Source organism: Rana temporaria, chromosome 2, assembly GCF_905171775.1.
Source record: "Rana temporaria chromosome 2, aRanTem1.1, whole genome shotgun sequence".
Classification (NCBI taxonomy): Eukaryota; Metazoa; Chordata; class Amphibia; order Anura; family Ranidae; genus Rana; species Rana temporaria.
The window spans coordinates 303,268,865-303,292,968 of NC_053490.1; the positions used below are offsets into that span (position 1 = coordinate 303,268,865).

The 24,104-nt window shown below is 45.8% G+C and overlaps 1 long non-coding RNA gene across 1 annotated transcript; it reads left to right on the plus strand.

Moving 5' to 3' along the window:
* The first annotated feature begins 1,455 nt into the window (after window positions 1-1,455).
* On the plus strand, window positions 1,456-22,626 carry LOC120926958. Its single transcript, XR_005747012.1, has 3 exons — window positions 1,456-1,547; window positions 11,623-11,908; window positions 21,589-22,626. It is a non-coding gene; the product is annotated as an uncharacterized LOC120926958 (long non-coding RNA).
* Window positions 22,627-24,104: the final 1,478 nt, after the last annotated feature.

Below are 24,104 nucleotides of genomic sequence, written 5' to 3' on the forward strand. Positions count from 1 at the left end.
ATAAGCGGATATTTGCTATCTTATATGTATACGGCAAAGCTCGACCAGTAAGAATGGCGTTACATCAAGACGATAAGTGGGTATTTGCTTTCTTATATGTATACGGCAAAGCTCGACCAGTAAGAATGGCATTACTTATAGGAGATAAGCGGGTATTTGCTTTCTTATATGTATACGGCAAAGCTCGACCAGTAAGAATGGCTTACATATAGACGATAAGTGGGTATTTGCTTTCTTATATGTATACAGCAAAGCTCGACCAGTAAGAATGGCATTACTTATAGGAGATAAGCGGGTATTTGCTTTCTTATATGTATACGGCAAAGCTCGACCAGTAAGAATGGCATTACTTATAGGAGATAAGCGGGTATTTGCTTTCTTATATGTATACGGCAAAGCTCGACCAGTAAGAATGGCATTACTTATAGGAGATAAGCAGGTATTTGCTTTCTTATATGTATACGGCAAAGCTCGACCAGTAAGAAGGGCATTACTTTATAGGCAATAATCGGGTATTTGCTTTCTTATATGTATACGGCAAAGCTCAACCAGTAAGAATGGCGTTAATATAGGCGATAAGCGGGTATTTGCATTCTTATATGTATATGGCAAAGCTCGACCAGTAAGAATGGCGTTAATATAGGCGATAAGCGGTATTTGCTTTCTTATATGTATACGGCAAAGCTCGGCCAGTAAGAATGGCGTTAATATAGGCGATAAGCGGTATTTGCTTTCTTATATGTATACGGCAAAGCTCGGCCAGTAAGAATGGCATTACTTATAGGCAATAATCGGGTAATTGCTTCGTATATGTATATGGCAAAGCTCGGCCAGTAAGAATGGCATTACTTATAGGCAATAATCGGGTAATTGCTTCGTATATGTATATGGCAAAGCTCGGCCAGTAAGAATGGCATTACTTATAGGCAATAATCGGGTAATTGCTTCGTATATGTATACTGCAAATCTCGATCAGTAAGACAAAATCTAATAATTGTGGTATCATTGCTTGATCATTTGTAGTCTACAGTTATCTATACATGCTGCACAACATTTTGTGACTTTGTTATGTAAAGTATAGTGTACATAGCACACATATTTCATGTCTATGTATGCCGACTCAGAACAATGAAAGCAGCCTGTACAGTGTGTGTGGTTTGCGCACTTCTGTAGCTTGCAACTACTGGTCCCTGTGCCTACTATTCCACCTCTGTTTCCTTTGTTAACAGCAAATCTCCTCTTTCCATTGGCGGTGCCAGCTTTGTGGCTCCTGGCATCTTGCACACACGGATCTCTCTCTATAGCATCTTCCTTTACCTTATATAGCAGAGAGCAGATGAATTTCTCACTTCTAATATTAATAGCCAGGAGGAGCTCAGGGGAGCTGCCAAAAATAGCAGGGAGGAGAGCGACAGAGGAGGAGATAGGAGGCTAGGGGGAGGTGAAGGGGTGAGACAGACACCAGCAGATACTTTGGGTACAAGAGAGGACACTTGTAACTTGGCTTGGCTTTGGATACCTACAATGAGAAATATTACCAGCAGGAGGTAAGCGTAAGTAACTTATAAAATATACTGTATATTACAAATTGCATCTAAAATTTCTAGAAGGTATAGGTACTCTTAAGGGAACCCGGTGTACATGGTAGGTCACCTGCATATTGAAATTCAAGGCACAGCAGCAGCAACAGACACTCAGCTTTCATCAGTCATTAGCATTTAAAAAAAAAAATGAAAATCTTTGCAATGCTTCCTTTGAAATAAGCAAAATATATTTGTTCTGTGATAGTTGGACAGCTGCAGAAAGTTTCTAAATACTTGCTAAAATGACATGTCACATATTCTATATGAAAGATGGATGTTTAAGTTCCACAGCCGAGCAATGCAAACTTCTGAGATTAATTCAAGTTTAAAGCATGAAATATATAGAATGAATAAGTACAAGCTCAAAGTGGTGTATTACAAGAAACAGGCCTAAGTGCAACTCAGCACTTTTACGCAAAAGATAAAAAAAAAAAAGTCTTATCTGTAGCAAACCTTTCTTGAGTTAGCTATGTTTGGTATTTGTGTGGCATATGTGATAAAGTCACCCACACAGCTGTCCTGTATGAAAGCAGCACAAGTGTGATGTGTAGGAGGGGCCGGTCTAGGCCTAGAGTTACACTGATACCCCAATGCCTGGCCTTTTATGGAAGGATCAGGCCACCGGATTACACACTTTACATAAGGTACCGTTCTCATTGCTTACTGCATCACAAAGAAAAGTTCAATTACTTGAAACTTTTTTATGCACGATGATTGATGCAACATTTTTATATTACTATACTGTCTATGTTCCTTTATAAGGGCACGGAACACATGATGTGCTATAAACATTCAAATACCAAGAACTCGTAATGCTCTCCTGTTTTGGATGACTGTAGGCTATGTACAATATACTGTCACGTTCTTATTTCCATCTCTGCACTCACAGGTTATTTACAAGGGGCCAGATTCACATAGAAATGGACAGGCGCAGCGTATCAGAGATACGCTACGCCGCCGTATCTTACCTGGCTCTAAGTCGAATCCGGGAAGAATTTGCGCCGTAAGTTACGGCGGCGTAGTGTATTTCTGGCGGCGGAATTCAAATCGGCGGGTAGGGGGCGTGATTCATTTAAATGAAGAGCGTCCCCGCGCCGAATGAACTGCGCATGCGTCGTCCAGGAATTTCCCGCCGTGCTTTGGGCGAAATGACGTCGAACCGACGTCAATTTTTGAACTTAGACGTGAGTTACGTCCATCCCTATTCACGGACGACTTACGCAAAAAAAAAAAATTCAAATTTCGACGCGGGAACGAAGGCCATACTTTAACATGGCAAGTCTATCTATACGCCACAAAATAGCAGCTTTAACTTTACGCCGGAAAAAGCCGACTAGAGACGACGTAAGAGAATGCGACGGCCGCGCGTACGTTCGTCGGAAAAAGCTAATTTGCATACCAGACGCGGAAAACGACGCAAACTCCACCCAGCGGACGCCGAAGTATTGCATCTGCGATCCAAAGGCGTACGAAGCCATACGCCTGTCGGATCGAACCCAGATGCAGTCGTATCTTTGTTTGAGGATTCAAACTAAAGATACGACGCGGGAAATTTGAAAGCACGCCGGCGTATCAGTAGATACACCGGGGTACTTGCTCTGTGAATCTGCCCCAAGGGTTTTAAACCACGCACAGAGCATGTAGCCTGATGCATCCATTACTGGCCAACAGGTAGCTCACATGGTAGGGATTCAGAGACGCTGCCATAAGTGCCCACATATGGGGTAATTATCAGTGTTTTACTAGATCATTTACTTTCCTCATTTTTACTTTTATGGCCAGTCAGGAATAAATTGGCAGTAATATGATCCCAAACAATTAGAACGGTAGATGTGCATTTACTGTGTTTGACAAAGTATGCATTTATTCACTGTATGCTCGAAGTACACAATATTGTCAAAAGTATTGGGAAACCTGCCTTTTCACACACATGAACTTTAATGGCATCCCAGTCTTATGCCTTGTACACACGATAGGAATTTCTGATGAAAAAAGTCTGATGTCATTTTTTTCATCAGAAATTCCTATCGTGTGTGGGCCCTATAGCATTTTTTTTCTGTTGGAGTTTGGAAATAGAACACGTTTTATTTTTTTCTGATGGAAAAAAATCCTATGGGAAATTCCGATCGTCTGTGTGGAACTCTGACGGAGAAAAAAATATGCATGCTCAGAATCAAGTCGACGCATGCTCGGAAGCATTGAACTTCATTTTTCTCGTCTCATCGTAGTGTTTTACGTCACCGCGTTTTGGACGGTCGGAATTTAGTCTGACAGTGTGTATGCAAGACTGATGAAAGACAGCTTAAATTGGAATTATGACAGAAAATTACATCAGATTTTAGCCCATAGGAAATTCCTATCGTGTGTACAGGGCATAAGTCTGTAGGGTTCAATATTGAGTTGGCCCACCCTTTGCAGCTATAACAGCTTCAACTCCTCTGGGAAGGTTTAGGAGTGTGTCTATGGGAATGTTTGACTATTCTTCCAGAAGAGCATTTGTGAGGTCAGACACTGATGTGGACAAAGGTGTTTTTATCGGGTTGAGGTCAGGACTCTGGGCAGGCCAGTCCAGTTCCTCCACCCCAAACTCGCTCGTCCATGTCTTTATGGACCTTGCTTTGTGCTCTGGTGTGCAGGGATGTTAGAACAGGAAGGGGCCATCCCCAAACTGTTGGTATTCTGACACCATAAGTGTAACTAAGGGGCCAAGCCCAACCCCTGAAAAACAACCCCACACCATAATCCCCCTCCACCAAATGATTTGGACCAGAGCACAAAGCAAGGTCCATAAAGACATGGATGAGTGAGTTTGGGGTGGAGGAACTTGACTGGTCTGACCTCAACTCCGATAGAACACCTTTGGGATGAATTAGAGCAGAGACTGAGAGCCAGACCTTCTTGTCCATATCAGTACCTGACCTCACAAATGTGCTTCTGGAAGAATGGTCAAACATTCCCATAGGCACACTCCTAAACCTTGTGAACAGCCTTCCCAGAAGAGTTGAAGCTGTTATAGCTGTAAAGGGTGGGCCAACTCAATATTGCACCCTATGGACTAAGGCTGGGATGACGTTAAAGTTGATGTGCGTGTAAAGGCAGGTGTCCCAATACTTTTAACGGGATAGTGTATGTTGAGAAAGAAGCACATTCATTGAAGCTGTGCCCAAAAAAGGCAAGCAGAGGGCAAAGGACTTGTCACATGGTCTGCTGCAGCTGATCTTTTTCCCATTACTGACTTATCATACCTCCTTCTATGTTTCTGTGCGGGGGTGGCCATATTGGTAAAAGAATAGGTCTTTTTTTTCCTGATACCAGAACTGTTTTCCTGATGGCTGATGATCTGCTAATGGTTGGGGGGTAAATTAGCAAAGAGCAGGTCGGCTTCACAAAGCACAGATACACAGAATAAATGAAAGAAGAATCAGGAAGATGTACTGTATGTACTGCAGATTCCTCTTCAGCAATTAGCACAGAAATGACATTACCAGATCTCACTCCAAATCCCGTGAAACTGGCAGTCAGAAGCAGCAGTGTCAGATCTCACACTGCAGATATACAGTGGAACCTCGGATTACGAGCATAATACATTTCAGGAGAATGCTTGTAATCCAAAGTACTCAAGCATTCGCATATCAAAGCAAGTTTCCTCATTGAAGTCAATAGAAACGAAAATAATTTGTTCCGCATTGACTTAAATGGCATGCAATACCGCATGCGGCCAGAGGAGGGGGGGGGCGCAGGAGAGTCTCAGAAACGTCCGGAAGGGCCCAAGGACAACCTCAGTTGACCTTGGCAAACCTCGGAAAGACTCTGTTCTGAAGCCTTCCCGAGGTTTGCTGAGGTCAGCCGAGCTGTCCTCGGGCCTTTCCGTGCGTTTCCAAACGGCGGTGATCGGCACCATTCAGCTCAGCCCCCCACCTCAGGCCAAACGCGGTACTGCACACCGCTTTGTCCTAAATCCTGCTTGTTTTGCGAGACAACACTCGCAAACCGAGTTAGGATTTTTTAAAATACAGTGCTCGTATTGCGAAACGCTCGTTAACCGCGTTACTCACAATTGGAGGTTCCACTGTACATCCAAAAATGTTAAAGTATAGGAGTGCCTAGGCACCTACCTACACCAGCAATTGCATTACTGTTTTTCAGGAAGAATCCAAGGCAAAAAGATACAGGGGCAGATCCTCAAAGAAATTACGCCGGCGTATCTGTTGATACGCCGCGTAATTTAAAATTTTGCGCGTCGTATCTTTGATTTGGTATCCACCAAACAAGATACGATGGCATCTGTGTTAGATCCGACAGGCGTACGCCTTAGTACGCCGTCGGATCTAAGATGCAATTTTCCGGCGGCCGATGGGTGGCGTTTCCGTCGTATTCCGTGTCGTGTATGCAAATTAGCTATTTCCGACGATCCACGAACGTACGAGCGGCCGTCGCATTCTTTCACGTCGTTTCCGTTCGGCTTTTTCCGGCGTATAGTTAAAGCTGCTATCTGGTGGCGTACTCAATGTTAAGTATGGCTGTCGTTCCCGCGTATAATTTTGAAAAATTTAATTCGTTTGCGTAAGTCGTCCGTGAATGGGGCTGGACGCCATTTACGTTCACGTTGGAAACAATGACGTCCTTGCGACATCATTTGGAGCAATGCACCCTGGGAGTTTTGACGGACGGGGCATGCGCAGTTTGTTCGGCGCGGGGACGCTCTTCATTTAAATGAAACACGCCCGCCTACTCGCCGCATTTGAATTCTGCGCCCTTACGCCGCGAGAGATACACTACGCCGCCGTAACTTACGGCGCAAATTCTTTCAGGATTCAAACCAAAGCCAAGTAAATTACATCTTTGTGGATCTGCCCCACAGTTTTCAAAATACTGCTTAGACATGATTAACATTTCTAAATGTTTCCTATAGTATTGCAAATCTTCACCCTTTGAGTTCAGTGGTACGTAAATTCTTTAACTATGCCCAGGCACTTTTACATATACAAGTGTATACCAGTTCAATTTAGGATAGTGTTTTGGGGTTTTCATTTCTGACTGTGTTCCCATTAGGGATAGATCCCCTCACTTTCTGTTCCTGTGACACAATGACAAGATACAAGGGTATTAACCTCCCTGGCGGTATGATTCTTTCAGAAAAAAGGTGCTGAAAGCGGTACCATTATTTGCAAGGAAATTTGGTGTTTTATACTGTAGGCCTGTAATTTTTAGAAATAACTCACTTAAATCTGACCAAACAAGATTCTAATAGGCTTCTCGGGTATGACATTTTTTTAAAAACAAAATTATAAATTATAATATAATAAATAATTATAAATAATTATAACAAATACTAATATAATTATAATAAAAATTATTCAATAATGTAATCAAATTAAAATCACTGAAATTTGCTCAGTTGCAGAATTGTCGCTGTCATTATTTTTTTTTTTTTATGACGAATTTCCCCACAAATCGCTATCGCACAATTCTGCAAGTGATTATAATTTATTATCGCTGTTTTTTAGCTGATCTAAAACCATTTTTGACATAAAGGGACACTTTTGTTTGCTATGGACAATCTACAGTTTGCAGGGAGAAAGAAACGTTTTTATTATATAAAATGACATGCATGACACAGGACAGACCACTAGGGACAGGGGGGGTGTATTTTTTACATACAGTACTGTAATCTATAAGATTACAGTATACTGTATGTAAGGTGTTTGTTTACGTTTTTGAATTTGGCGCCGTTCTCTGTCCCCGTGCGTCGTAACGTCGCAGGGAACGGTGATAGGCGTCACACGGAGGCACTATGTGAATCGAGCGAGGTCCCGCTCACACAGCGTGGTGGCATCGCTGGATCCAGGGACAAGGTAAGTAAAAAGTGCCTGTGGATCTAGCGAGGCAAGCCCGAGTCTGACTCGGGGTTACCGATCGTAGCAGGAAAATCTAACCCCGAGTCAGTCTCGGGAACACCGCCAGGCAGGTTAAAGGGGAGGTTCACCCTAAAAACTACTTTTTCTTATTCCACTGCCCCCCCACATTACAATACGATTAAGGCTCTTATTATTTTTTTCATGCTGTACATACCTTAGTACAGCATATTCACCCGTGCATCCGGGTTGCGAGTCCCGCGGGAGTGGGCGTTCCTCACATGCTGGTGATTGACGTTTTGCCCAAAAACGAGCTCCCCCCCCGTCGCGTAAGCCGCGTCACGGTTGGCGAAAGGAGCCGAACGGCGAGTCGGCGCTATACTGCGCATGCGCATCGCCGTTCGGCTCCTTTCGCCAATCGTGACGCGGCTTACGCGACGGGGGGGGAGCTCGTTTTTGGGCAAAACGTCAATCACCAGCATGTGAGGAACGCCCACTCCCGCGGGACTCGCAACCCGGATGCACGGGTGAATATGCTGTACTAAGGTATGTACAGCATAAAAAAAATAATAAGAGCCTTAATCGTATTGTAATGTGGGGGGGCAGTGGAATAAGAAAAAGTAGTTTTTAGGGTGAACCACCCCTTTAACTTTTTGTAGTTCCTGTACAGCAGAGCTCAGACTGGGGGAGGGGGAGGGAATATGCAGCACAAGGAGCCAAATAGTTGGTCTTCAGCACATGTTGAATGTTGATGGGAGGAGAGCACAAAGTGACAGCGATGAGCTCAGTAATCTGCTGCTTCTCCTTTAATTAATTAGTCACACAATTTGGGGGGGCAAGAAGGAGATCTGTAAGTGTTACTCAACTAGAGCATGGAGAAATCAGGTCTTCTGCCTGTCATAAAGGGCCATGTAGATGGGAAGAGCTGTATAAAGCTTCGTACACACGACCGGTTTCCCCGGCAGGAAAACTACCAGGAGAGCTTTTGGCCGGGAATCCCGGCCGTGTGTATGCTCCCTAGCAGTTTTCTCGACAGGAAAACTGCTGGGAAAAAATAGAGAACCTGCTCTCTATTTTCTCATCTGGATTCCCGGCAGAGTGTTTCCTGCTGAGAAAACCGGTTGTCTGTATGCTTACCTGAAGGGGAAATAAACCGTGCATGCTCGATAACAATTCAACGCATGCGCGGAAGCATAGAACATAATTTAGCCGGCTTGTCGTAGTCTGACGTCACCGCGTTCTTGCCATTTAAAAGAACGCCAGGTATTTTGTGTGGCCGTGTGTATACATGGCTTTTCAAGGCAAGCTTGGCAGGAATCACGTCGGGAAAACCAACGGTTTTAAAACAGACGGGATTTCCTGTGTACAGGTCTTCAAACTCAGGACAGGGTGGACAGCAATGCATATACTATACTTTGACAGGTAAAACTGCTCCCTTATTTGTATGATATCTTTCAATGGTTAGTTCAACTTTTAAGAAAAAAATGAAACGGTGAACTAACACTGTACACCAGAGGCACACCTAGAGCCTTCAGGGTCCCGGTGCAAGAAATCATTAAGGGCCGCCCTGTACTCCCTTCCTTCTGATCCTGGGGCCCTTCCCACTGATCCCAGGACCCTTCATTATGGTCCCACAGTGGGAACCTTTCACTTGTTCTGAAGTAGACCCTCTTAGGGCCCTTTCACACGAGCGGACCGTTTAGGTCCGCCTGACAGTTTTTTAGGCGGTCCTGAACGAGCGCTCTGTGCTCCTCTATGGAGCAGTGACATGCCCGCTGACATCCGACCCGATCCGCCAAAGTGTGACAGAGAAAAACCCTATTTTCCATCCATCTGGTGGATTGGATGAAAATGGACTCAGTTGTCTGTCGTCATCCGATCCCCCATAGGGGAGAGCAGTGCTCTGACAGGTCGGTCCCTGCACTGAGAAAAGCGGAGCCCGCACACAGACAGCCCCGTGTGAAAGGGCCCTTATGGTGGCAGAATGCCAGGGCTCAGTCACAAGTGCGACCTTTGCGACCCTGGTAGTTTTCGGCACTAGTGTTCGTAGTTTTTTTTTTTTAACAATTTAATTTAATTTTATTCTTTTTCATAGTTTTTTAGGTTGGGGGGCTTTGGTGAAATATCATAAGTCTAAACAGACCTCTGATATTCCACCTTTGAGACAGAAAGGAGATTGAGGACACATCCCTCAGTTGCGCAGAATGAATTGACAGGAATAGCTCTGTACAGAGCTTCCTGTTCATTCACAAACCAAAGCATCAGAAGACCCAGTTTACTATGCCTCATTTATGAATAGGCTGTCTATTAAAAAAAAGTATCTCCATCCTGACACCCCCCTGCAGCAACCAGTGGGAGATGGGAGGGTGAAATACAGCAGTGTTGCAGAGGGGGGGGGGGGGTGCAAGGGAGAGCTAGGAAGCTAGGAGAGCACAGGAGGGGCAGCATATAAATATGCACTACTTTTAGAAATGTACTGCAGTCAGATCGCATGGGATAAATGCATTGCATTTGCGACTTGCATTTGGGGTGTTGTTAACTTTACACTGACACCCGCTGTAGATTGCAAGGGCAGTGTGATTTGAATAAGCAAAAAGGGTGGAGTTGCGCTTGAAGAATGAATATGCCTTATCAAGGTCATGTAAAAATATGTAAAAGGATCATAAACATGAATGAAAAATAGTCCAATTAGTGACACATAAACAGTCCAACAACGTATCAAATCTGTGAAGTATGAACACTGCTGCAAAAAGTGAAAAGTCTGGAACCACCGCTCAATAGAAATGCTGACCCTTACCAGAATATAAGATCCTGATGGATCAGAAATTGCAGAAATAGCCAAATCACATGAATTGCAATGAAGCCTGCCTCTTGATACGATCTTCCAAGAAGTCACCAATCCACCAACGGAGCAGCCAGAAAAAATAAAACTAACATAGGGAGGCGACGTGCTGACGTCACCGCACGCTGAGGACGAATCCGTTCTGACATGCCGGCCGGCTTTTACATGCTGATTTTAAACTTCTTAATTGTAAGTGTGTTACTTATTTTTTATTAAATGTTCTATGCGGTATCACACCATTGTGAGTTTTCTTCCCTATGAACATCCTGCTATTCCTTGGCGAATCTGAGGACATTACTATTGGGACGCTCCGTTTTCTCCATACTGCATGCATCCCCTCTGCTTTACCTGATCCCTAGGGATCAAAGGCTCTGGTAAGGGTCAGTGTGTACATTGGTGGTGGTTCTCCTCTTTATTTCACACTGTCTGTTATCATTCACTGGGGGATGTCCTGTGTGTATTGATCACCACGCAGATTTACACTATGTTAGTTTTATTTTTTCTGGCTGCTGACTATTTTTCATTCATGTTTATGGTCCTTTCACATATTTTTACATGACCTTAATAAGGCATATTCATTCTTCAAGCGCAACTCCACCCTTTTTGCTTATGATATTTATGTTTGTATAACATTTTTGAGTTTGCTGCTCTTTTTTTTATTTTATTATCGAATTTGGTAAGCGCATTATTTTCACATTTCTAAGTGTGATTTGAATGCAGTGCAGGAAACCAGAATGGACCGCGGGTTTCTCACACAGCATTCTAGTGTGAACTGGCCCTACTAAAGATTAAAGCGGGAGTTCAACCATTTCTTTTTTTTTTTTTTTTTTTTTCCCTTAGCTTCCTGCTCGTTCGGTCTAGGGGAATCGGCTATTTGTATTAAAATATGATCCGTACTTACCCGTTTTCGAGCTGCATCTTCTTCCGTCGCTTCCGGGTATGGGTCTTCGGGAGCGGGCGTTCCTTCTTGATTGACAGTCTTCCGAGAGGCTTCCGACGGTCGCATCCATCGCGTCACTCGTAGCCGAAAGAAGCCGAACGTCGGTGCGGCTCTATACTGCGCCTGCGCACCGACGTTCGGCTTCTTTCGGAAAATCGTAACGCGATGGATGCGACCGTCGGAAGCCTCTCGGAAGACTGTCAATCAAGAAGGAACGCCCATTCCCGCAGCCCATACCCGGAAGCGACGGAGAGGATGCATCTCGTAAACGGGTAAGTAATGCTCATATTTTAAAACAAATAGCCGATTCCCCTAGTAAAAACGAGAAGGAATCTAAGGCTAAAAAATGCCCTCTAAGGGTGAACCACCGCTTTAACTAAAAAAACATTTTTTTCTCTACAGCTTTAGTTACATTACACTGCCTGCCTGTGAATAGAGAAGAGCCCGAGCAAGTTACAGGAATCATAGATGGTGATACATGCCGTATAATCAGTGAAAGAACTTTTTTTAATGGAGAAGAGGGCAGAAGGTGGTGAGTCCCCTCCGGATAAGTTGAGCCTGAAGACCAGAAGCTATTAACCTCCACACCACTGGAAGTTCAGCAACAGGAAGAGGATGGGGCACCCCTGCATTGAAGATTTCTACAGAACCCGGCAGCCTGAAAATCGCAGGATATACGTCATTACAGGTAAGTAATGTAACTAAATCTGTTGAGAATTATTTATTTATTTTTTAACTACATTTTAGCTTAAAAAATAGTGCATGCACAGCTATGTCTTGAGGCTTTTATAGGTCTCCAGTTGACAGCAGACATAGCAGAAGGCCTTGGCATTTCCCATGTCCTCTTGGATATAACACTTTTGACTGCACAGTGCAGAGGTCATGGGCCTTCCATTCCTCCCTTATAGTAGGCATCTTTATTTGCATAAGGGGCAGAGACCAGCATCACTGCACAAAACAATGTAACTCTTCCAATGTCTAGCCTGTGTTCTAAACTTTCAATCTTTGATTGACAGACTAATTCAGTAAAACAAACTAACAAGTGGCTGATAAAAGAGCAGAAGCGAGGGAGGATTAACCTGGCTATACACTGATAGATTTTTGAATAAATGTTTGTAAGAATATTTCTACAAACATTCATACGGAAATTCTCTGTACATTCGATTCGGTTGTATAGGTTCAACAAAATATAAAGAAAAGTGTAGCGCCACTGCAGAAAGTAATGAAAATTGCATATGTGATAGGAACTTCCTATAGCGTTAAAATATCTCTCAATAAACTTCAGACCTTCAAATTGATACATAGTAATCCACATGTAAAAATAGAAAATAGAAATTGCAAGGGCCAGTGCATGTACCCTACATGGCATGCCACAGTGGATGTCTGATGCATGCACTGGCCCTAGCCACTCCAACATTGCGCAATTTCTATTTTCTATTTTTACATGTGAATGTTTTTCCATTGGAGTTATATCCTGACCATGGATTTTTTTTTTTTTTTCCTTTTAAAGTGTATTTTGTGCGTGTACTCGAGAGAGGAGCCGGACTGCAGGAGTTGGGAGTAGGCAGGCCTCCCCCAGAGGCAATCTGCCACCTTTCTCCATGCCCCGGGTGGCAATGGCGGGTGTGTGAGGGGGTCCTCCCATACAGCCCGCCCTACCTGCTCTGCTTTGAAGCCCAACGGGGCAGAGGGACTCCCTATAAGGGAGTGAGAGGATCTAGCCCGCTCAACCAGCCCCGTTAGTCCTTCGCCTCTCTTTTTAGAGACCGCGTGGTCAAAGTGCGTGATGTTAACCCAATTTCGAGTGCGTGTAAGTGTGGTGGTTTATGTGAGAGGGGGGTGGGCGTACTAAGCGCAGGCTTACCTCGCATAGCACACCCACCGGGAGCCGGGCTGAGACCACCAAACTCAATTCACATGTACCTGAGACCGGGATCTGAACCCCTGGCTGCAGAGGTGAATGGCTTGTCAGCGCAGTGCCAATCGCGTTGAGCCACCGTAGCTCCCCGGATTTTTTTATGCAATACATTTTTTTGCTTTTTTACACTATGAGGAGGCCTTTTACTTTTTTCTCCTTTTATGCCTTTAACCCATGGGTCTTCAAACTACGGCCTTCCAGTTGTTCAGGAACTACAATTCCCATCATGCCTAGTCATGTATGTGAAGATCAGTGTGTTACAATATCTCATGGGATGTGTAGTTCTACAACAGCTGGAGGGCCGTAGTTTGAAGATCCCTGCTTTAACCTATGATGATCAGTAAAGGTTGAATGATGCCTTACCATATCACGTCAATTGGATCTGGATGGATCATCCTGGACGTTAATTTACCATAACCATTTATTATAAAGATCTTCACCCGGTTGAAAAACAGCAGATTCTACCAGATTAGCCTTTTTTGGCTTTCTATGCTGAATAGATCCACTGCCGTATGGTGAGTTGGATCCATCTGATCTGATCCGTAAGAGTACCTATTTCTCCCCTTAAACGGATGTTGAAGGCACTCCTGGGTTATCTATTCACGTTATGGTCACAACATATTGAGGAAATCATCATATATACCATCCATGCATTTTCCATGCTAAGTGCGATGTTATTAGATCATCACCTCAATGACAATTGTTTTGATTTTCCACTTTACAATTACCGTATTTATCGGCGTATACCGCGCACTTTTTTGCCCTGAAAATCAGGGCAAAATCGTGGGTGCGCGGTATACGCCGATACCCGCTTTACCCTTGCCGAGTTTGAATACTGCGCCGACATATACCGAGCGCAGTACACTCGGGTATAGTCGGGCAGTCTCGGCTCCTTCCGCGCTCACGTCCTGGACGTACAGGACGTCAGCGCGAGAGTTGCCGAGCCTGCCCGACAATACACGAGTGTACTGCGCTCTGTATATGTCGGCGCAGTATTCAAACTCGGCGCGGGAAACGAGCAGGGAGGACGCGAGGACGCCGCAGAAGGACGCTGGACCCGACGAAGAGGACACCCGAAGCCGCAGACGGACGCCGGACCCGACGAAGAGGACACCCGAAGCCGCAGAAGGATGCCGGACCCGACGAAGAGGACACCCGAAGCCGCAGACGGACGCCGGACCCGACGAGGCCGCAGATGGAAGATGGACGCCGCGCAAGACACCAAAACTGTAAGTACAAAAAAAAAATTTTTTCCACAGGATTCGGGGCAACTTTAGGGGTGCGCGGTATACGCGTGAGCGCGTTATACCGCGATAAATACGGTACACATTTTAATTGTTGATTCACAATCACATATTAATTATGTTTTGTTTTGTAAGATGCATGTTTTCATTCTTACAGATACTATGTATCAATTTTAAGGTCTGAAATTTGAGGCATATTTTCACGCCATAGGAAGTTCCTATCACATAGGCAATTTTTCATTTTTTTCTGCAGTGGCGCTACACTTTTCTTTATATTTTGTTGCATTTATCCTTTTGTGTGTTGGCAGCCAATACAGACACACACTCTTTGAGGAGCGCAGTATTTATTTAATTTACTGGTTGTATAGGTTTTTTTTGTCTTTTAAATAACAAACATGTCATACTTACCTCCACTGTGCAGTTCATTTTGCACAGAGTAGCCCTGATCCTCATCTTCTGGGGTCCCTCGTCGGCTGTCTTGGCTCCTCCCCTCAAGAGCTAACCCCCGTCTGGCAAGCGCTCTCCCAAGTTTTTTTTTTCACCTTAATGCATAGGATGCATTAACCCCTTAACGCCCGCCGCACGACTATTTACGTCCGCACAATGGCACGGACAGGCAGATGGGCGTATATATACGTCCTTGCCTTCTATCGGGTGGGGGGTCCGATCGGGACCCCCTCCGCTGCGTGCGGGGGGCGGATTCCCTCAGGCAGCGATCCGGGACGACGGCGCGGCTATTAGTTTATAGCCGCTCCGTCGCGATCGCTCCCCGGAGCTGAAGCACGGGGAGAGCCGTATGTAAACACGGCTTCCCCGTGCTTCACTGTGGCGGCGTATCGATTGAGTGATCCCTTATATAAGGGAGACTCGATCGATGACGTCAGTCCTACAGCCACACCCCCCTACAGTTGTAAACACACACTAGGTGAACTCTAACTCCTACAGCGCCCCCTGTGGTTAACTCCCAAACTGCAACTGTCATTTTCACAATAAACAATGCAATTTAAATGCATTTTTTGCTGTGAAAATGGTCCCAAAAATGTGTCAAAATTGTCCGAAGTGTCCGCCATAATGTCGCAGTCAAGAAAAAAAATCGCTGATCGCCGCCAATAGTAGTAAAAAAAAAAAAAAATTATAAAAATGCAATAAAACTATCCCCTATTTTGTAAACGCTATAAATTTTGCGCAAACCAATCGATAAACGCTTATTGCGATTTTTTTTACCAAAAATAGGTAGAAGAATACGTATCGCCCTAAACTGAGGGAAAAATGTTTTTTATATATGTTTTTGGGGGATATTTATTATAGCAAAAAGTAAAAAATATTGATTTTTTTTCAAAATTGTCGCTCTATTTTTGTTTATAGCGCAAAAAATAAAAACCGCAGAGGTGATTAAATACCACCAAAAGAAAGCTCTATTTGTGGGGAAAAAAGGACGCCAATTTTGTTTGGGAGCCACGTCGCACAACCGCACAATTGTCTGTTAAAGCGACGCAGTGCCGAATCGCAAAACCTGGCCTGGGCATTTAGCTGCAAAATAGTCCGGGGCTTAAGTGGTTAAGGTGAAAAACCCACAAAGCTTTACAACCCCTTTAAGGAATGTCATTCAAAAGTATTTCAAAATTTTGTTTGCTTTGGAATAAATGTAGTTCATCAGCTTTGTTCGAGAAAAATTTTCCTTTTTGCTCCTTTGAAATTTCTCATCACTATGGTCGAAAATGACTGTCCTTTTTACTCCACTAACAATTAGAAAATCAAACAAATGTTCTTAAAATGAACACACATAATTCTACTAGTGTATGGCCAGCTTTAGGGAGGGATTTTACCACCCTATTACGTGTCCAGTTCCCGGTAAATGATAATATTAGTTATCATCGGGAATTTACTGGAAGGTACGGATTACATCACTTCCCTTAAAGGTCAGCACTGCCTTTATCCCTCTAATATCGATAAAGAGACTAGGCAAAATGGCACATGGATAATATGAAATATGGATAATGCAAAAGCTAACACAGTTGAGAAAATATGCACAATTCTTTATTTGCAGTTTCAGAGTGCTTGTGTTATCCAATCAGAGAAAGCCTTGTATCCACAGAAAAAGTGTGAATGGCAGCTGCTTAGTACAGAACCTACAGTCCCTGACAAAAGTCTTGTCGCTTGTGTACAAATTGTCCTTAAGTGCCGCTAAAATATATTTTAATCAAGATTTTGTTACAAGAAATGGGTCATTTTAATCCCAATAGCTTTTGTAATAATGTTTCAGTGCAAAATGAAACTGACAAAGTATTCTAATATTCACAGCTTGGTAAAGCCCATTGAGTCAATTTTTGCCAAGACATAAGTGTTGTCGCCTTGTTATATGAGCTTCACCTGTGACTAATAATGGATCAATTAGGTCTCAGGTGTGTATAAAAAGAACACCAGTACACTAGACCTTCTCAACTGCAACTAGACCACCGCAAACATGCCTAAGATTCACCCGGAGACTAAAGTGTTTATTATCAAGAGGCTGAAGACCAGATCCACTGATGATGTGGCAGACACCTTCAATGTGTCTCAGCGCCAAGTTCAGAGGATAAAAAAAAAGATTTGAAGAGACTGGAGACGTTTTGGACAAGGCCAGGTCAGGCTGACCCCGCAAGATAACTGCTCGAGAGGACCGTTTGTTGGCTCGAAAATCCAAGGCCAGCCCATTTTCCACTGCAGCAGAGCTCCACGAGACCTGGTCACCTGAAGTCCCTGTGTCAACCAGATCAGTTTGTCGGATTCTGTCTCGAAATGGTCGAATCAGTGCCCATAAGCCAGCTCTAAACAAAAAAACGTGTGGCATTTGCCAAGGGCCACGGCCTGCTAAAAGGATGGACTCTGGAAAAGTGGTAGAAGGTGGATTTTTTTAGATGAATCTTCTGTTGAATTACACCACAGTCGCCGCAAATATTGCAGGAGACCTACTGGAACCCGCATGGAGCCGAGATTTACCCAGAAAACAGTGAAGTTTGGTGGAGGTAAAATCATGGTCACATCCAGTATGGGGGTGTGCGAGGGATCTGCAGGGTGGAAGGCAACATCCAGGGCCGGACCGGACTGGGAATAAAAAGCAGCCCTGGAAATTATTTCATACCAGCCCCATAGCATTATTATACCAGCCCAACATCATAACGCCATGCGCTTTGCCTGCGGTATAGCTGCGGTGCTCACTCATTTAAATGGGCAGGGGCGGTGGAGGAGTGTGCAGAGCTGCTCTTTCAGGGTGCTTTGCAGGCGCTATCTTTAGCTTTACAGTGCCTGCAAAGCATGTCAGTGTGAAAGGGGTCGAACACTGATATAAAGGGGGGCACTGGTGACCAGAGACCCCACTTATATCAGAGTCCACTGCATTCTCCTTTACATCAGAGTGCCCCCTTGCACTGTAAGGTTGAATCCTGCAGACTATGATGTAAAGGGGAACTCTGGGAAGGTGGGGAGGACTCTGGTGACCAGAGCCCACCTTCCGCAGAAAGTGAACACTAAGGTAAGGGGGAAACCTTTAGATCAGTGCCCCCTTACAATATTGTATTGCCCCCCCTTAGACTGGCCTGGCGGTGCTGTCACTGACCTCCTTTCAGGTGCACCTTGCGAGGCTCAGTCACTCGGTTCCAGCTTGGCGGCTCTGGTTTTATCCCATAGTTTCCTCTCCACAGTCCATACATGTCTGACTTCTCCCATGACCCCCATCCTGGCAGCACTCCCACTCTCGACTCTCGAGGCTGCGGATGGTACAGGGGAGGTCAGAGGCTGCGGATGGTACAGGGGAGGTCAGAGGCTGCGGATGGTACAGGGGAGGTCAGAGACTGCAGAGGGGGGGACAGGAGGTCAGAGGCTGCGGATGGTACAGGGGAGGTCAGAGGCTGCGGATGGTACAGGGGAGGTCAGAGACTGCAGAGGGGGGGACAGGAGGTCAGAGGCTGCGGATGGTACAGGGGAGGTCAGAGGCTGCGGATGGTACAGGGGAGGTCAGAGGCTGCGGAGGGGGGGACAGGAGGTCAGAGGCTGCAGATGGTACAGGGGAGGTCAGAGGCTGGGGATGGTACAGGGAAGGTCAGAGGCTGCGGATGGTACAGGGGAGGTCAGAGGCTGCGGATGGTACAGGGGAGGTCAGAGGCTGCGGATGGCACAGGGGAGGTCAGAGGCTGCGGATGGCACAGGGGAGGTCATAGGCTGCGGATGGTACAGGGGAGGTCAGAAGCTGCGGATGGTACAGGGGAGGTCAGAGGCTGCGGAGGGGGGGACAGGAGGTCAGAGGCTGCGGATGGTACAGGGGAGGTCAGAGGCTGCGGATGGTACAGGGGAGGTCAGAGGCTGCGGATGGTACAGGGGAGGTCAGAGGCTGCGGATGGTACAGGGGAGGTCAGAGGCTGCGGGGGGGGGGGGACAGGAGATCAGAGGCTGCGGATGGTACAGGGGAGGTCATAGGCTGCGGATGGTACAGGGGAGGTCAGAAGCTGCGGATGGTACAGGGGAGGTCAGAGGCTGCGGATGGTACAGGGGAGGTCATAGGCTGCGGATGGTACAGGGGAGGTCAGAAGCTGCGGATGGTACAGGGGAGGTCAGAGGCTGCGGAGGGGGGGACAGGAGGTCAGAGGCTGCGGAGGGGGGGACAGGAGGTCAGAGGCTGCGGATGGTACAGGGGAGGTCAGAGGCTGCGGATGGTACAGGGGAGGTCAGAGGCTGCGGATGGTACAGGGGAGGTCAGAGGCTGCAGATGGTACAGGAGAGGTCAGAGGCTGCGGATGGGGGGCAGGAGGTCAGAGGCTGCGGAGGGGGGCAGGAGGTCAGAGGCTGCGGATGGTACAGGGAAGGTCAGAGGCTGCGGAGGGGCGGACAGGAGGTCAGAGTCTGCAGAGGGGGGCAGGAGGTCAGAGGCTGCGGAGGTCAGGGGCTGCAGGGGGGCGGGCAGGAGGTCAAATGCTGTGGAGGGGGGAACAGGAGGTCAGAGGCTGTGGAGGGGGGAACAGTAGGTCAGAGGCTGTGGAGGGGGGGAACAGGAGGTCAGAGGCTGCGGAGGTCAGGGGCTGCAGGGGGGGCAGGAGGTCAGGGGCTGCAGGGGGGGTCAGGAGGTCAGATGCTGTGGAGGGGGGGAACAGGAGGTCAGATGCTAAGGAGGGGGGAACAGCAGGTCAGAGGCTGCAGAGGGGGGGCAGGAGGTCAGACGCTACAGGGAGGGGATGTAGGAAGAGGCACAGGCTGCACATGCCAGACGAGACCTCACCTCAGTGAGCGGCGCGCATTTTAAAAATGGCGCTGTTCGGTGCCGTCGTGTCACTGCGCATGCGCCCGCCTTTCCGAAACCTGCCGAGCGTGTACGGGCTTTCCCGAGCACGGCTAGGTTCGGATCTGCGCTGGCGCATGCACAGATGCATGTCGGCCTGGCCGCAGCCATATTTGTTTCAGGCGCCGCTGCCCTCACAGCGGCCTCCAGGAGCAGCCAAGCAGCCGGCCCGCCAGGATTTTTCCCGGTATCCCAGTCGGCCAATCCGGCCCTGGCAACATCAATAGTCTAAAGTACCAAGAAATCTTAGCTACCTAGCTAAAAGGCCAAATTTTGCAGCAGGATGGTGCTCCATCGCATACTTTTATCTCCACATCAAAGTTCCTTAAGGCGAAGAAGATCAAGATGCTCCAGGATTGGCCAGCCCAGTCACCAGACATGAACATCATTGAGCATATGTGGTGTAGGATGAAAGAGGAAGCATGGAAGACGAAACCAAAGAATATTGATGAACTCTGGGAGGCATGCAAGACTGTTTTCTTTGCTATTCCTGATGACTTCATCAATAAATTGTATGAATCCTTGCCAAACCGCATGGATGCTGTCCTTCAAGCTCATGGAAGTCATACAAGATATTACATTTGGAACTCACAGCACCACTACTTAATTTGCTGACATATTTTTGGATTTTCAGTAAAGTTGTTCAATTTATGTATAGGCGACAAAACTTTTGTCTTGCCAAAATTTGACCTTTCTGTCTTGATTAAATGATAAATCTTTTTTCAGTAAAACTAATTTGTTTCACTGCATTAAACATCATTTGGGAGGGCTTTAGCTTTTCATATGAGCTATTTCTAACACCAATTGATTAATTAAAAGTCAGGTGTATAGCAGGAGTTTCTACAAAATAGAGAAGCGACAAGACTTTTGTCAGGGACTGTAGAAGAGGACGATAATCATAGTAGCAGCACCAACTACTAGAGCGATTGTCAGCTTCCACAGTGGTCCTTCAGATATGAAATATGCATACTTTCATTGGTCCAAGCTGGACCAATGTAACTATGCATCTTAGATCATCCCTGGAGGTCAGTTTGAAATATATTTTAGTTCTGCTTAAAGTGGTTGTAAACCTGTAGGTACTGTAAATAAAAACCTACACAGTGTAGAAGATATTTACCATATACACTTGCGCCGTCGTCATTAACGCATGCACTGTGAAGAAACGGTTCTCCGTGGCGTTTCTTCACTAGCAAGTGCCGTGACTGACAGCTCCCACGTGCATGCGCGGGAGTGACGTCATGCATCTCCAGCCAGTCACAGAGTCGGAGTCTGCGGCCCCAGAAGGAAGAGGAGTGAAGATGGATGCGGCCACCAGTGGGGACAACGCGGGGCTCCGATTGCAGGTAAGTGCCACATAATGGGCATTATGCTTTTACTTTGCAGGGGGGAAAAAAAAGTAAAAACCCATCAGGGTTTACCTTAAAGTTTGAATGTTGGATAAAGTACATACACTGGCATGTAGATTTTTTATTTATAAAAAAGTTCCAAGTTGAGACTTTGGGGTATATGTACAAAAAGTTTGCTGAACCAATGTGAAACTTGCCATATTCTGTGTTATATACTGTAGATCTCGTATGATTGTAAGCGCCATCTAGTGACCATAATTTGGTATTTGCTTTAAAATATCTTGTTGAGGAAGAAAAAGGAATTCTGGCCATTCAATGGCGCCTATGATCATACAAGATAGATAGTTATATAACAGATTAAGGCAAGTTTCGTTGGGTGTCATATTCGTTTAGTGAACTTTTTCTTCATCTGCCACTTTTTGTCGTAAAACTAAATACATATAGATTAAAAAAATAGTTTAAAAAATGTAAGGTTATTCTATTTAACAACTTCTAAAATCTGATGACAGGAATGTCATTCAATTAACTGAATTTGGTTTGTCTCTTTTGCAGAAAATCTGTAACAACCGGGATTGCAACTTTGTGGACTACCCATCTATTTCACCTCTGGGAAACATACTTCTTTATATGCCCATATTGGATCTCGTGGCTATGGAATGTTAAGAAGTATGTAACCTAAAGGTAGCATTCCAGCTGGATATCAAAGGCTACATTGCTACCATCTTTACAGCAGCCTCTTACCATATCTCAGCAGATTTCAAGAATAAGGTGGTAAACCTAACTGGGCAAAACACTGGTGAAGGGATAAGGTTTGTTTTCAGCAAAACCATGCTAAACAACTTCATATATGGTCTTGGATTTGAATAGACTGGAGTTTAGGAAGAACTCACATAGTTATGACAAGTATTCTCCACGAAACGGTTATATAACCTTGATTGTCCCTATATGTTAACCCCTTCCCAGCCAGTGTCATTGTTAGAGTGACAGTGTATAGTATTCGCTCTAATCACTATATTAGTGTCACTATTGATGACAGTGTCTGTCAGTTAGTGTACCCCCCAGCCCAGGGCCAATCCTTGAGTCACAGACGCCTGGGTGCAGAAATATTTCTGGCGCCCCCACATGGGCAGGGTAATCTTGCTAACTCCTCCCCATTACAAATGTTTCTATGGCAACTGGGCTGGGCACCCTCTAAGGGAGCACAGCTCTCGATCATCAGTACCTAGGTGGGCGGGGCGATGGGCAGATCCTCTCTCCGCTCAGTTCTCTCTATGCGCTCCTGTGCTGTGCGTGCTGGGCGACAGAGAAAGCGCCCAGCTGCTGCATGTGACCCCCATGTCCCCAGTGGAAAAAACTTGCTCTCCCCTTGCAATGCCACTGTGTGTGTGACACAGACAAGGCCAAGGAGAAGGGAAGGGAGCACTCTGGCACTTTGGTGCCCCACCTCTGCGGTGTGCGGTGTACCACACACCTGCATAGGATCGGCCTTGCTCCAGCCAGCATCAGCTAGTGTCAGATTCCCCGCCACACTATCACAGTCCCACTATAAGTTGCCAATCACCACCATTACCAGTATAAATATATACTTATTGGGATTTTTTTTTTTTTAGAAAAGACATGTAGCAGACATTGTGGCCAAAATTCACAAAAAAAAACGGAAAATTGTATCATACTTACCAGTAATTTTCCTTTCCTGGTGCCTATCCATGGCAGCATACTTGTGATAGAGCTCCGCCTCGACTCCTCCTTCAGGGCTAGTGAATAGAATAAATTAAAGGCATAGCCCCTCCCCCAACATTCTCCGTAATATAGAATACCGAGGGTGGGAGCGTATGCTGCCATGGATAGGCACCAGGAAAGGAAAATTACTGGTAAGTATGATACAATTTTCCGTTTTCCTGGTGCCTCCATGGCAGCATACTTGTGATAAATAACTAGCTTGACACGGGTGGGATAATGCTTAACAATAAACGTTTAATTAGAAGAAGACATAGCAGCCTGAACTGCCCTTCTTCCAAACTCAACAGTCGTGAGAGCTCCTAGACCAATATGGTAGTGTCTGAGGAACGTATGGTGAGAAGACCAGGTGGCGGCCCTGCACACCGTCTTCAACAAAACATTAGCCCTTGCTGCCCAGGAAGCCGAGACTGCCCTTGTAGAATGAGCATTTACTCAGGATGGAGAATATTCTTTACCCTGTAGGCCTTCTGGATTAACTTTACAACCCAAGATGCCAGAGTTCTGATGGAAGCATCTTTGCCCCTGTATTTACTGAACAATAAAAAGTCTCTCAGAGTTTTTGAAGGGGTCGTGGCTGCTAGGTAGGCCCTGAGCACTCTGGATACATCCAGCTCACGACAAGACTCTGAACCTGTGTCTGTAAACACTGCTAGTGCCCAGGTTCCAACAGGTGGCTTGGAGTAGCGACCTTAGGTGTGAACCCTCGAAGGGGCGAAGTTCCACCCTGTTCGGGAAGAAGGAGATGTGGTCGTCACCCATCCCTAAGGTGTGAAGTTCCGAGATCCTTCTGCCAGATGTAATGGCTAGCAGGAAAGCCGTCTTTAGTGTCAGGTTCCATCTTGCTACTTGTTGCACTGGAGCAAAGGGATGGTCAGATAGAATTTCAAGGACCAGGGACAATCCCACTTAGGAAATGATCGTCTGACAGGTGTCGCCGAATCTTCAATACTCCTCTGAGGAAAGTGACTACCAAGAGATCCTCCACCCATCTCTTACTTGTTGCGGCAGAGACTGCTTCTACCTGCACTTTGAGGGAGCTCAGACCAAGCCCCAGATCAAGTCCTGTCTGAATGAAACCTAAAATATTGGACGTAGAGGGAAGGATTGGATCAAATCCATTTCCGGTAGCAGATGACAAGAACTTGTCCCAGATTTTTGATTATATGGCATTAGTTGCCAGTTTTTCTGGCTTTTAGAAGGGTTGTTATGACTCCTGGGGAACACCCTAGGGACTCGAACCCTCGCCTCTCAACCTCCAGATTCGAAGATTCAACTTCTGGAGGGTTTGGATGAACTAGACTGCCCTGTGACAGAAGTTGAGGGAAAGG